Source organism: Podarcis bocagei, assembly GCF_964188305.1.
Source record: "Podarcis bocagei genome assembly, chromosome: 6".
In the NCBI taxonomy this organism is placed as follows: Eukaryota; Metazoa; Chordata; class Lepidosauria; order Squamata; family Lacertidae; genus Podarcis; species Podarcis bocagei.
In genome coordinates, this window is record NC_138130.1 from 3,060,069 (window position 1) to 3,075,503 (window position 15,435).

The 15,435-nt window shown below is 42.3% G+C and overlaps 1 long non-coding RNA gene across 3 annotated transcripts in view; it reads right to left on the reverse strand.

Moving 5' to 3' along the window:
• The window catches only part of LOC308589467, a 45,039-nt gene that overhangs the window by 13,283 nt on the left and 16,321 nt on the right, over positions 1–15,435 (reverse strand). For 2 of the 3 annotated variants that reach the window (XR_014009288.1, XR_014009289.1), the window contains exon 3: positions 5,414–5,836. The exons of the other annotated variant lie outside the window; for it this stretch is intronic. This is a non-coding gene — a long non-coding RNA (uncharacterized lncRNA). Of the gene's footprint in view, positions 1–5,413; positions 5,837–15,435 lie in introns of those variants that run through there. 3 annotated transcript variants of the gene reach the window in all.

Below are 15,435 nucleotides of genomic sequence, written 5' to 3' on the forward strand. Positions count from 1 at the left end.
CATAAACACTTTTAATGAACACATGTCACGCTTACCATATTGATGCTGCATATGTTTCCTAAGCCTCCCTTGTCACCTTGAATAGGGAAAAATCGCTTGGGGTGGAGATTTCTTTTCTGCTTAATGCAGCCAGAGAAAAAAGATGCTGCTTTTGCTCTAAGATGTTGTGGCAGAGACAGATGCTATTTCAGAGAGAAAATAACTCCATGAGTCGTTATTCAAAATAAATCCCCGTTGGCTTCCGTGGAACCTTGTACAAATGATAGACTGTGGGTCTTGATCCACAGAGAGGGGAAGGCATCCATCGGTATGTAATCGGAAGCTATAAAGGTACCAAGAACAGCAAAGTGAATATGAGAGTGAAAACCTTAAGTGGCCTTTGAAGTTACTCCCAAGACATTTCTTTGTGTGATTACTTTATCAATAAAGAATAAAACTTGTATCTATGAGTGTTTATATTACATGATTACCTCTCTGGCTTCCATTGGACAGTTGCTTCTTTTTTTTTCCACCAAAGGGAAATGCTTTATTACAATTTGATGAAAATTCTGCTGCCAAAAATAGTCATTTCAAAAACTGCAACCCACAAGTAGGCATGTTGGATGCCCTGCTCAGAAAGAGGGAAGTCCCTGTAGTCATTTTGCAACATTATGGCAGTATTTTTCACTGCAAAATGCCCATTTGAGTATTTGTTAATGCTCTAATAAGCATTCCCCACTGGAAGTGGAGCTCTTAAAGCTTACTAAAACATTAATGGAAGGTTCTTATACAGAGGCCCAGAGTTCTGACTTCAGCTCAAGGGACTGTATGACTTATTTTTGATTTACACTAAATTCAATAAACAGGGAGCCTAAAATGAAATGTTTTTGCTCACATGGGGTTGCTACCAAAACAGCAGCCCAAGTATGTTTTACTCAAAAGTAAGTCCTATTAAGTTCAATGAGGCTCACTGCTCTGGCCTTCTGCATGAGCAAGGAAGTAAAAAGAATGCCTCTAACACATTCTCTAATATTTACAACAGTGCAGACCCTTTTCTGCCCCCCTCCCATTACCAGCTCAGCGATTTTATCTTTGCTGAATTAGAAATATTTTATATTAGTTTGAATGTTGAAAATCTTCTTCACTTACTAATTCAATATGCTTCACTTTTAGGAAGCAGTTTTTTAAAAAGGAGAAGTCAATGACAATTAAATGCTTATTTCCGTTTAGCATTTTTACAGATATTATGTGTTTTGTATTTCTAAATAATATGCAAAAGTAGGCAGATTATTCTGATTCTGCCATTATTTTCTTTTCCAATACAGCATGGTAAACTAAGAATTTTGTTAGGTCAAAATTAAATCTGGTTGAAAAGTCTGATATGCCATTTGCCTCTGTTTAGACTCCTGCTTGTCCTCCAAATATCGTATTTGCTTAGAATACCAACTTTACTTTATAAATGCTAATTTTATTTTATTGTTAAATGAAATACCTGAAGAACTCAGGGAAATACAGCTTTTAACAGATTAAGTTCCAGGGGAGGTGGGGGTAGGCTTTTTAGGTAATCCTATCAAAGAAGAAAAGGCTAAATTGAAGAAGAATGAATGTTCTTTGTTTAGATATCTATGCCCTGAAGGCAAAGGAAGGATCTTGTGGGGAGGTTCTTGGTTTGAGGTGAAACAGACTGTTGGGTGAGGGATGTAAATGATACTGTAGAATATCAAATTGTGGGGAGGGGGAATGGCAAAGCAATACTACTTATTTTGTGGAGGGGGCATCAACAGACATAAAGGGGCTACACAGATTCAGTCTACAATATAGAAAGAAGTTTTTTTTTTAAACCAATCATTGTTTCATTCTTTGTCTCTTAGAGGCAGATGATTTGCATCTGAGTTGACATCAGTCATGGCATTTGTGAGCCATCTGTGATAGCAGAGGCAAGTTCACTCTTGATTCATCCACAAGTCTGTACTGCTAAAGTGGACTAAGTATTGGTGTAAACCAAGCCAGTATGATTGGAACCACAAGCACAGGCAAGCAGTGAGTTCCTTCCCTCATGTTTACTCACAAGTAAGTCCCACTTGTTGTGTTTAGTGGAGCTCCCAGGTAGGTCTATATAGGGCTGCAGCACGAAAGAATTCCTCCTAATTCATGCAGATGGAAGGGTGAATCTGTCTGCCATTGTATATGCCTGAATCATATTGTTTCACTATGTAAGTCACATTGCTTTCTCCTGCTCTGGAGGGTAGGACTCGAACCTATGGCTTCAAGTTACAAGAAAGGAGATTCCAATGAAACACCAGGAAAAGCTTTCCAACAGTAAGAGCTGTTCAACAGTGGGACTCCCTCAGGAGGTGGTGAACTCTCCTTCCTTGGAGATCTTTAAGACAAAGATTGGATGGCCATCTGTCATGGATGCTTTGGTGATATTCCTGCATTGCAGGGGGTTGGACTAGATGACCCTTGGAGTCCCTTCCAAAAACATAGAGAAAGTCTATCTATGTTTAATTTTTTTGCCAGAATCAGAGACAAATTGTAGGCATGGTCTGCCTTTCTGAGGGGATGATGCCTGCTGAATTTCAGAATGATAGCTGAGATGGTTCTGCCAAGAAGGAAGACTTTACCATTTTGGGTGGGTGCAATAGGAACCAGAGGGCGTATGAGGGAGAGACAGTGCATTCCCAATGAAGACTGGAATGGGTAGCAAGAGCTACCGTACACACTCCAAGATAGGGGGCCAACAGCTAGTGAACCACCCTTATGAATTCAAATAACTCATTATATTAAGAAGTACTTTGGATTCATTCCTTGTCCTCTGAAATTCACTATTTTTGCATTTTTACTAAAAAGATAGCCTGGATAGAAGCCAGGGGGGTTGAGTTAACTGCCTTTCTTCTCTCTGGTAGTGCACATAACTTCATACCACTGGATACCAGAAAAGCATTTCTGGCAAGAGCAGATTTAGCACCCAACTTGCCCAGCTTGGTTTCATTACACGGGAGGTGAGGTTCAGCTACACCAATCCTCTCATTAGGTGAAGTGGCTCTTTTTTAACTCTTCCCATTATGTATGTAGTACTTGCAAATATATGAAATTCATTATGAAGAGTGTGCCAAGCCCTTAGAGACAAAGCGATAGGTTCCTGACCCCCACCATTTATCCCAAAGGAGTCCGAGGTGGCCACACAACATCTGAATTTAAAACAATATAAAACAAATTTCACAACAGTCCCCAAAAGAACATTTTCAAAGCTGATAAAAACCATTATATTTCGGTCACCAAATGCCTGGGTGAACAGAAACTTTTTTCTGATTTTTTCTGAATGATAGAAATGAGAGAGACGAATGTACAGCACTAGGAAGGAAGTCCTATAATCAGGAGACCACCACTGATAAAGCCTTGCCTTGGGTCACTGCCCCTTACAGAGTAGCACCAGTGGCAGCAGGACTTCATCCAGACTTCATGATTAATACCAACTTCCTAAATTGGGCCCATTAGCTCACTGGTAGCAGGTGCAGTGCATCTAGGACCAGCGATACATAGTCCCATTGCCATGCTCTGTGCATGAGGCAGCTCCTGAACCATCTTCAAGAGCATTGCAATAGTTCAGACAGCAGGCCACTAGAGCACGGACTACAGATGCCAGGCTATCTCAATCCAGGAACAGCTGCAGCTGGTGAGCTAGCTGGAGTTGAGCATAAGCACTGCTTGCTACAGAGGTTTGGCCTGCAGTAATAGTTGGAATCAAGGTGCACTCCCAGAAAGTGCAGCTGCTCCATCAGGGAAAGTGCAACATCTGCACTGAATTCCAGACCACCCATCCAAAGCTCCTCCATCTTATTAGCCTCAGTTTCTTGGGTCTCATAGTGAAATTATCCCCTGCAGCGATGGCAACCAGTTACAGTCACCCATCCTTGGAGACTGATAGAATCTGAGGGATTTTCTAGCGGATAGAGCAGGTGATCCTGTCAAAGTTCTAGTCTTGGTATGGAATGTGCTATTGACACAGTTGCTGCTGAGGGCCCCCTCCAGAGCTGTGGAGCCCATTTTGCTCCTTGGTACACCAAGGTTGATGACATGGGTTGAGCAAGGAGCATAAGCCACATAAGTGGCATAATTCTTTTGGAGACAACACAAAAACCTACTTTGCTGCCTCCATCAGTTAGTGGTAGCATGTTCAGGTATGTGTTGGCAGGAAGTTGGGCAAAGGTTTCCTGCATTGCAGAGGGTTGGAGTAGATGACCCTAGGGGTCCCTTCCAACTCTACAATTCTATTATATGATCACATCCTCAAACAGTCTCCCATTGCTTCTTCAAAGAGTAATTCTGTGTGGTCCAGGGGTTGGTCAATGACTATGTGGTAGACCTCTGGAGCACACACTGTCTAGCTGCAATCAGTTTGCAAGACACATTGAAGATACAGTTGTTCATTTTTGCAGTGTATTTTAGCAGTGCCAGCTGATCAGACCCAGTGTTATGGGATCCATTTTAGTTAATGTAGCATGATGATGTGGACAGGAAACTTGCAGTGATGTGTCCAGACAAGCGTTTGTTATATCATTGTCCATCCTGGCTTACTAATACTAGCCAGAGTGGGTAACTGGATGGGTCTACTAAATAAAATATCATGCAATGAAGTGTTACCAGCTGTCCTTAGTGTGGTACATCCACCTTGATCAGAGGCAGTTGAAGGGTGGCCCAACCGGGGCACCATACTGCAGGAGGCACTCCAACAATGCTGTAGTGCAAGAGGTAAGGGGGGCCAAATTTTAGGGGTGCTGCTGAAATTTGATATCCCAAATTTATTTTATAAATAAATCCCATCTTTATTGAGAGAGAGATGGGAGAAGCACAATCTCAGCCATGTTTGATACCCCACACCTGCCTGCCCCCTGTCCCCCAGAAACAGCACTTCTGTCTTGTCAGGACTCAACCTCAAGCTGTTGACCTCAACCCAGGATGTTTACTGTGGGGAATATATAGGATAGAATTGCTAGCCTCTTCCAGTAGTTGCATCTGCCCAAGCTTTTCAGCTTGCCAGACAGAGAGAACCCTGCTCCTCCTCCCCTGGGTGCTCTTCTGAGGGTTCTTCTGACCTCCTCAAGCCCATTTTGGGATGTGCACATGCGGAGGGAGAGGAAAGGGAGGAAGCCCTCTTATGAAAGTGGAAATCCTTACACGGGGCTGCCATGGACAGGGCTCCTTCAGTGAATTCTGCCCATAAGGTTTAATTCTGATTCACTTGCCACCTAGATCATTGTTTTGCAGATGGGACTTTTCTTTCAATGGTTTCTGAAGCCGTATTTATGGATCCCCCCCCCCCATATGTGCAGGAAAGAGCTGACAGCACCACACGTTTTTTACAGCATAAGACTACAGAAATGCATTTCCCTGAAGAGAAACACCTCTCTAAACATAATTAAGATCACAGTCATAAATAGAGCAGATTTATTAAGAAACAAAAAACAAACAATTTCTTCCCATCCGAGTATGACAGGAACTGGAACAGACGGAGTTGTGATGATGCAGGGGTTTTTGTCCAATCTCAAAGATATGTTACAGAAGAAAGCAAAGATATAAAATGTCTTAAGAGAGCCAGCTAAAGATTGTATTTCAGACCTCATTCAAAGCAAAATAGCTGCCAGACAAGCCCAGATAAACCTAGGAATTTGGGTTTAAACTGATGTAGACTTCTTGACTTCAGGCAGCAAAATGTCTTGGGCTAGCACTGGGAGAGAGAAAGTCCAATAACCTGGTCTTCACATGCAGCAGAATAAGATGGTTGGGTTTAAGTGGGTTGCATCGTTCTAGACGTCAGGTGATGGTGTCTTTCAAACGTTTTCCCATATTAAGACAACTGAAAGAAAATATATACACAAGTGATTCAGGCCCAGCAACTCCTCCACACCAGCAGTCTGAAATGATATCTACTCTACCAACTCAGGACCATTCTCCATAATTTCCTACTTCAGTTTGTTTTTAGATCCAGCCTGAGCTGACATTATTTGGTTGGAATGGAATGTCTCTTGCCCTGGCTCAGTATGTAGTCACATCGCATAGCTAAGCATCTAGCCATTAAAAAGAACAGCATTGCATAACGATGGATCAAAGAACTCACTCTTTAGTGGTATTAACTAAAGAGTCTAAGATTATGGAAGAAATAAAAATAGTTAAAAGGAAGAAGAAGAAGAAATAAAATACGTTTCATCAATAGCCTTTTCATTAGAAAAAAATCACGCAAGCTCTGGGATTTAAAGAGCATAGCTACAAACAGAAATTGCTTAGCACATTAAAGATAATTTGAAAAGCTATACACCACAAGATATTTTCTACATGCCACTGCTTATTACCAATTTTGTCTTTTTATATTACATTTACTGTTGCTTCCCCCCCTTCCCACAGCTATCGAGCTGACGTGTCACACACAAAATAATGATCTTTTCAGATTCTCCCCTCTTTCTCCCTCCTTTTCTTGCTAGTGATTTCCAATTTGATTCTTACCCCACCCCCGTTTTCTGCCTCTTCGTTAGTGTCCTTGGTGACACACCATCAATTAGGTTTAATTTTTTCCTCCTTAAACAAGCAATACATTGATTACTCAATCCTTTAGGAAAATTATACTCATAATATAGAACAAAGTATCTCTATTGAACAGATTTCTGTGGAGGAATCACTTAAGACAAATGAGTTTGGCTACACATCCTAATAATAGATAATCTTTTCCCTCACAGAACAATAGAGATATTGAAGTGCATGTAGAAATGGTCCTCTTTGAAACTGCAATGTCTATTTAAAGGAGGATAGCAACTCTACAACACCATAAGCCTATTGTGCACCCTGTCTTCCAGAGTGATTCTTATGCTCCCTTCCATCTATGGAAGAATATAACATAGAATCAATCATAGAATGATAGAGTTGGAAGAGACCACGAGGGCCATCGAGTCCAACCCCCTGCCAAGCAGGAAACACCATCAGAGCACTCCTGACATATGGTTGTCAAGCCTCTGCTTAAAGACCTCCAAAGAAGGAGACTCCACCACACTCCTTGGCAGCAAATTCCACTGTCGAACAGCTCTTACTGTCAGGAAGTTCTTCCTAATGTTTAGGTGGAATCTTCTTTCTTGTAGTTTGGAGCCATTGCTCCGTGTCCGCTTCTCCTTTCATTGGTAGCATTTTCTCTTCCTGATGTTTGTGGAAATTGAATCAGGCTCAGGGTGGGAGGGGGTGGGAGCAACTCATTTACATATATCTACTTTAAGGGGAGGGACTGCAACTGAATAAGAGTAAGTGGTGGTAGCAATGATTAACATTAGAATGCACGTAGTGAATTCCATGCATTTAAACTGCCTTGCACATATCATTTCAGTCATCCATACATGCCTCCACTGTATTGTTGACCTGGAACCTGGCTTGGTAGTGGAGGGGCAGCCAGTGCAGCTGTTTCAACAATGGGGTCACATGTTTTGACCAGATGAACTTGGGCCTCTCAATGACAAAGATGTGTCCAGGAGAACCCCCAAGCTACGCACTTGCTCCTTGCACGAGATGCGCCCTGCAACCCTGCACCTTCCATGCTCATAATCCCCTCCTCCTCTTGAGGCCAGAACAATTCTCCCCCTCCTCTGTGCTCCCTCTCACCGCTGAGCCCCAGAGACAGAGGTTAATGGGGAGAGGGAGGGCAGAAGTGCAGACTCCCCCCCCCCCGAGAGTCTAGGCAATAACTTCAACTCCTGCCAGGCTGAAGCTTGCAAGTTGCATAGAATCATAGAATCATAGAGTTGGAAGAGACCACAAGGGCCATCGAGTCCAACCCCCTGCCAAGCAGGAAACACCATCAGATGAACTGTCATCTTATTTTTTTAATAAAAAAATTAAGGTGTTCCAGCCCACCTTAAAAAATTAAGGTGTTCCAGGAGAATTAAAGTCCTCCACCTGTCATTCGGATGGGACAGGCAAACCTGGGGACTCCATGTCAGCCTTGGAGGTCTGGCAACCTTATACCTAAACAAACAAGGGTTGCTTATGCATAGTCAAGGTGAGTCAACTGCTGGTTCTTCCATGTGTTCACATCACTTGATTGCTCTATGTTTGTACATTTGGGACTGGTTTTCCATATTCATGTCCAGTGTTGGCATTACAGGTCAACATTATAGGGTACCCATTGAGGTCCACACTCCTCCCTGCTGACTCCCAGTATTCCATAAATATGTTGTTCTTGCCTACTCACTTTCTGTCTCCAAGCCTGCAAATAGTGACAAGATCAGGTAGCTTCTATTTGCCCTTTCCTTTGGTTAGCAGTATGGCATTAGGCTTAGACAATGAGATGAACTGCAAATCAGTGGTGGACTTTGTACTCTCAAATTTCAGTGGCACCCTGTGCAACACTAACATTTGGCAACACTAACATCTCTTGGACTTAGTTCTACAGCTTTTTGTGGTGCCTCCTGCAGTGTGGTGCCCACTGTGTCCAAACCTGTTGCACTACCCTAAAACTGCTTCTGTTGAGAAAAAATTCTAGAGACTAAACCAATCTTGACAAATGGAAAATTTTGGCTAAAAGCCATTAAATGGCAATGGAAAGAACAAGTGCAGCAAACATTTCATTTAAGTAAGGAAACAATCACCACCAGATATGAACAAGTATATTATAAGATTGACTAGCATGATGGGTTTAGGGGGTGTAGTAGATGAGTAACTTGATATATGTCAAGGTGACATCATTACACAAATGCATCTTTTGCCTGGATCCATAGAGGCTAATGGATCTAAACATCAGGGAATAATTAACACTGCAATCCAGCCCCTAGGAACTCATGCCCATCATATCACTTGCTGTTCTCATTACTTTCCATTTCCCTATCAGGAAAGAAAAGTTGCAGAGGAATCTTCCATATATATGTGAACATAACTACCCAAAGCACAGACATACTGTATATTTAAACATTCTAAATCAACAATACCATTGCAAATTTAATTATGCAAGAAACCCATACAACCCCTAGCCATCATGCTCTAAAAAAAATTCTCTACCATTCCCTAGTTCATATTTCAGGTTGGTCCAAAAAACTCTTTGAAATACAGACTTTTTGTGATTGTTGTGGCCTCATCTTTAAGTGGTATGCAGAATAAGGGAGCAATTCAACACCCAAGAAGCTATCATAAAGCTCTAAGTTAACATGGTGTAAAGGGACCCCAGATCCTAACAACATTTAGCAGCAGGGCTACTGCTGGTCCCATCCCCACTGCACCCCTTTTTCAGGGCTCACACCTGCTTAAGACCCACCAGGCTTAGCTCAGCCAGCTGGTTTTTGGCTGGGCTGGTGGAGATAAACCGGCATATTACCTGCTGAACTGGGAATGAGGGAGTTAAGCCAGGGCAGCCTGGTTGTACTGGGTACCTCCCAGCTCAGCTGGAGATCCCTAGACCCTAACCCACTCATCACAGCAGATCTTGCTTATAGGATTGCTCCCATAGTGTTACATATAGTGTAGAGATTTATTGTTATACACAGGAATTGGCTCTCAAGTAGAAAAATAATTCCGAAAAATATAATTCAAAAATAAATGCATGTTTCAAGAAAAATTTAATGAAAACAAAGCAGTTCTGAAAACAAATTGCAGCTCTAATGAACAGCAAGTTCAATGCTACAGTTTATATTGTGTTACTCAAACATGAAGTTTGAATGGACTTGTATTGATTGTCAGTTATCCAGTCATTCCTAGTAATGCACATACTTCAGTAGGAGAAAAAAAGTAAAGAACATCTGTGACATTTACTGCAAGTGGCATGGATGCATTCTTTTGGCAAAAGGGAATGTCAGTGATAGACTTCTGAGAGGTCAAAGAATGCTTTCCTTGTTTAGTGGAGAAAGCCTTTCAGCAGTCTCCCCCCCCCCCCACCAGCAAGTCAGCACCCATGCTACACTAACTGTGTCATTTCTAAAAGAACGCTTGGTGCTCACCACTTTTTTATTTTCTTTTTGGATAAAAATCTGCCTAAATGTATGCCTTCAAAACAGAGTTTGATATTTTTGGTTGTGTAGTTGTGAGCATGGGAAAATGTATGTGGGTGAAATAAATTGTTAATGCAGCCAAGTGGAGTTGGACCTCTGCTATAACAAAAGCAAGTGTCATCCATAAGTCTTCACATTTTGGAGATAAATGGGACAACAGATTGAAAGAAGAGTGAACACTCAGCACATTATATTGTGCACAAACCCCTCCGATGATGCCAATAGAATTAAAAAACAAATAAACCAAGAAACAACACCCCCCCACAGCTTTATGAGTCTTAAGAAAGATGTTTCAAGCTTTTAAATGGTTCCATATGGTAACAGAGATGGGGAATAATATGCAGCAACTCAGAGGTAAATCAGATTTTGTGCATGACATATACAGCTTTAATGCAAAGTGGGCAATTCACTCTTGTCACATAACTTAATTCAACCAATGGAGGCCACGATGCTGCTACTAAAGAGTGTCTCTCGGATCAATGCAAACAGAATACAGCTCTGACTTTAGCTGAGTGGGGACACAATGGCCTCACCTGCTCTGGTTCTTCCAGAGCCTCAGGCAAGGTCTTCTTTCCCTGCTCTGCTGCTTGAGAGCCTTTCACAGCCTAGAAATGGCAGAGACTGAACCTGGGACTTTTCAACACTTGAACAATGGACAGCCAAATGCCCCTTGGAGATCAGGCACACTCACAGGTACTGTGTGCAGGGCTGAGAATTGCCTAAAGAGCCCTATAGACGTCTATAGCCATGATTGCCACCAACAATTCATGAGCAAGGAAGTAATGATCTAATTGTTTCATTACACACACACACACACACACACACACACACACACATATCCCACCCTTTCCCCCAACGGCACTCTATGGGGTCACATTTTCATGCTTACAGAGGGGGTGGAGGTAGGGAATAGCAGGGTGAGGAGCAGACTCTTTCAGTAATATCACATTTTCCTTTGGCTGCTCATTGCCTGTGTCATTATTCATCTCTTTTTAAGGACACGGCTGATTCTGTATGAGTGAATAGTTTATATGGCCTACAAGAGAGTCACTGAGGCCAAATTGATTTTTCTTTACTGAATATATATCATGTGCCCTTGGGCAGTTACAGAGGTTAGAGATGTAATGCAAGTGATTATGAAAATAGCATGCTTAAAATGCAGGTCTGCATAATACATGCTAAAAATAAGAATTTAAAAGTATATTATGATGAGACCAGGCAAAATTCCCTTACCCATAATATTCAAATGAATGCACAACAGAGTTATGCACAATATATTGATAATTATACACCTGTTTACTGAACCACAGTTGTAGGCCCCTTGCAATTCATAGCAATATGAATTGTAAGATTTTCTATTACCTGGTTGTAATCCTAAGAGAAAGTAAATAGTCATTTCAGATAAATGAGTGGGGTAGGAAGTATCTTGTTTCTGATATTAAATTGGGATTTGATAAATGATGGAAGCAACTGAGGAAGCAGTCTTCTGCTGCGTGTGAGCTCCAAAAGCACAACCGCCAGATTGTGAGAAGGTAGCTAATCCAAGAATTCCACATATCCTTCCTTCTCCTCCACTTTAAATAACTACTGCTTGAAGGGATTAGCAAGCAAGAGATTGAACTATCAAGTGCTGGAACCAATTTCAATTGAAACAATCAAATATTATGCTTGAAAATAAATCCCAATTTGACCTTTTCTTGCCCCATCAGTGGCGGGGGGGGGGGGGAATCAAGTGTCAAATCCCCAAAGACAAAAGAATCATAGCAGGCTCAATTATTGCTGGGACATGTAGACTTCAGCTAATTTTCTGAATGTGTTTGGTGCAGTGTGAGTGACTTTCAGGGTTGCATGTGTACAGGGCCAATCCTACAGCAAGATCTGCTGCAACAAGCAGGTTTAGGTTCCAGCTACACCAGTTTAACTCCCTCATCCCTGGCTTAGCCAGAGATACAAAGGTGTGTCTTCCCATCCTGACCTACCTGGGATCCAGCTAGCTGAGCAGAGCCCAGCAGATCACAAGCTATCCTAAAGCCTGAAAAGGGGGTGTTTGGGGGGTATGGTGGGGACAGGACCAGTGGAAGTATTTGGGATGGATCCTGAGCCCATTCAGCTCAGTCATGTGAACTGGCAACCTGGAGTAAGTTAAATGGGCAAAAAGGGTGCTGTACCCCGAAAGCTCTTTTGAAGGCTTGCTTTTCCTCTGCCGGCTCAGCCAGCAGGAGCTCCACTGCTGAATGGAGTTTGAATCTGGTGAAACTTGACACCAACTCAGTTTACACCCGTGGGCTTTAGGCCAGCTTCCTGTCTATTGGACTGATCCCAATATGTGATTGTGCAATATTATTTATTTGATACTAAAATGCTAATGAAGTTTTGCATCCTGGTATCCTGTGTGTGTAGGGGGGGTGTCCAATTAGGGCTGGGAGAGAAATCAATTATGTTTTCAAAATTTGTGCTTTTCTAAATTTTCTGATTAACTTCTCCAACCAATAATATGCACAGAAATTCATATATTTGGGGAAAGTGTGCATAAAATGAATATATTTGTGAAACTAACATACAAAATGCATCATATTAGTGAAAATTGTTTTAAAGATGTGTACATTGGCCAAAACTGCAAAAAAACAGAGGGCTTATTAGAATAAATTTACACTGAAATGCTGATGAAATTTTATGAGTTTTCTTCACACTTAAATTGCTACAGATATGTGGAGAACTTGTTTTAAGGCTGGAAAATGAGAAACTAGGGGAAATGAAATTGACTGATTCATCCACTTCTACTTCCAGTGCTCCAAGACTATGTCCCCCCCCCCCTCTTCCTGTAAGAAGGTAACATGCCTTCAATTTTAATCAGAAAACAAATGTGCCTCAGGTATTAGAAGTTTGGGAAGTAATAATTTAATCAATGATTTAATAAGCAGCAATAAAGTAAGACAAACAATAAACATAATTAAGAGGCTGATGCTATGCATGCTTAATCCAAAATAAGTTTTCTGAGTTCAGTGGGACTCTGATACATACTCTTTCTTTGGAGCAGACTCACGTAAACATGCCTAAGCATGGCTTACAGCACTGTTATGCTATGTACACTGACTTGTAAGTCCCATTAATACCTGAGGTCTGCCAGTTATGTGCCCGCACTGCTACAGGATCAGTCCACTTCTAGAACACGTGTGTGTGTGTAATTTGATTCATTTTTATTCCACTTTTCACAATATGATAACAGTAAAAGGGATATTAAAATACCAGGAGCCCAGGAAGGTCTGGGCAAACAAATCTTTTGTAATTAGCAAAATGAAACACAATTGTTACCTTCCGGATCTCTGACAGCAGACCATTGCACAAAATGGCACCACCATTATTATATCCAAATATCCCTCCCCACCATTTAGTGAGCCTGTTGCTAGGTGAACAAACCTGAACCTGAAGAAGCTGCAGCCTCTCGGGCAATGAAGCAATTGAGCCTCAAGGATGTGAGTGATGCATTTTTATACTTTAAGCCAAAAATTACCTCAGAACATTTGGAATGTGCAAAAGCCAGTAGATGATTGAAGGGATGTTCATGGTAGTGGCTTTAAGCACAGCAAGGCCAGTCACACTTCTCTGAAGTCTCTCAGCCTCACTCACCTCACAGAGTGTTTGTTGTGGGGGAGGAAGGGAAAGGAGTATGTTAGCCGCTTTGAGATTCCTTAAGGGGAGTGAAAAGGGATGCGGGTGGCACTGTGGTCTAAACCACTGAGCCTAGGGCTTGCCGATCAAAAAAAGGTCAGCGGTTCGAATCCCCGCGACAGGGTGAGCTCCCGTTGTTCGGTCCCTGCTCCTGCCAACCTAACAGTTTGAAAGCACGCCAAAAGTGCAAGTAGACTAATAGGTACCACTCTGGTGGGAAGGTAAACGGCATTTCCGTGTGCTGCTCTGGTGTCGGTGTTCCATTGCACCAGAAGTGGCTTAGTCATGCTGGCCACATGACCCGGAAAAATTGTCTGTGGAGTGGACAAATGTGGGTTCCCTCAGCCTGTAAAGCAAGATGAGCACCCCAACCCCAGAGTCATTTGCGACTGGACTTAACTGTCAGGGATCCCTTTACCTTTACCTCTAAGGGGAGTGAAAGGCGGGATACCAAGTCCAAACTCTTCTTCTTCTTCTTCATCCACTGCTAAATTTAAGCTGCATGTTCACAGTGTTGTTCATATCAGATAGGGGTGTAGAGATGTCTTCACCTGACACACATGACATTGTGGGTTTCTTTCCTCTGCAATGCCTCAACACCCAAAGTCCTGTTTATTAAGCTGTGATTTGTGCAAGAGTGCTCATCTGTGCATCCACAATGGCTATTAAGGTATATTCGCATTGCCATTTACTCCACATCTAGTTTTTTAGTTGGATTGAAGCTGGTTTGGGGTGGGGGAGGGAAGCATCAGCAGTATGACCCTACATGACTGACATGGAATTGCAGCTAACCTTGTGTGAATGCAGATTCAAAAACTAGCAGTGGGCAACTTTGGATGCAGAGTAAGTGGCAATGTGAGCACACCCTAAGAGTGTGTTTTGCACATTTGCCTGGAAGACTTGGCTTGTTTCTGTCAGAGACATCAAATAATGCATTCTCAAGTATCCTTAAAGGTAAAGGGACCCCTGACCATTAGGTCCAGTCACGGACGACTCTGGGGTTGCGGCGCTCATCTCTCTTTACTGGCCGAGGGAGCCGGTGTACACCTTCCGGGTCATGTGGCCAGCATGACTAAGCCACTTCTGGTGAACCAGAGCAGCCCACGGAAATGCCGTTTACCTTCCCGCCGGAGTGGTACCTATTTACCTACTTGCACTTGAGGTGCTTTCAAACTGCTAGGTGGGCAGGAGCAGGGACCAAGCAACAGGAGCTCACCCAGATTCAAACCACCGACCTTCTGATCGGCAAGCCCTACGCTCTGTGGTTTAACCCACAGCACCACCCATGTCCTCAAGTGTCCTTAAATGAGCTCTATCATGGCATGAAATTTGGGTCTTCTGTTTGGGTCTTCTTTCCTGTTTTTAAAGAGCTTTCATTCACTGTCGATGGTAGCAGTTGTGTTTTTAGCTCCAAGCTTTAAAGCATTTTGATTGATTTTTATGTTTTTTAATTGCTCTGTAATTTTTATTATATGATCATTAGGTAATTTGGAATCTTTGCAATGAGACAACGGACAAATTCATATATGAGAAGGAGCAGAAAAAATGTAAAAGACAGTTACTAACAGATTCTGAAGTATTTTCCTTCAGCACTACTGACTTTTCTAGCTATGTTATTCCCTTTTAATATCCTGGGGGGGGGGGACAGAACATTCTGTTGTTGTTGTATTATGAGTGAACAGCAGCCATTTTGGTTGCCGTGATCTCAAGCAATTTCATAGCGCAGTTCCCTCCCCTCCCCAATTTTTTTCCCAGGGCTGTGATCTCATGTGGT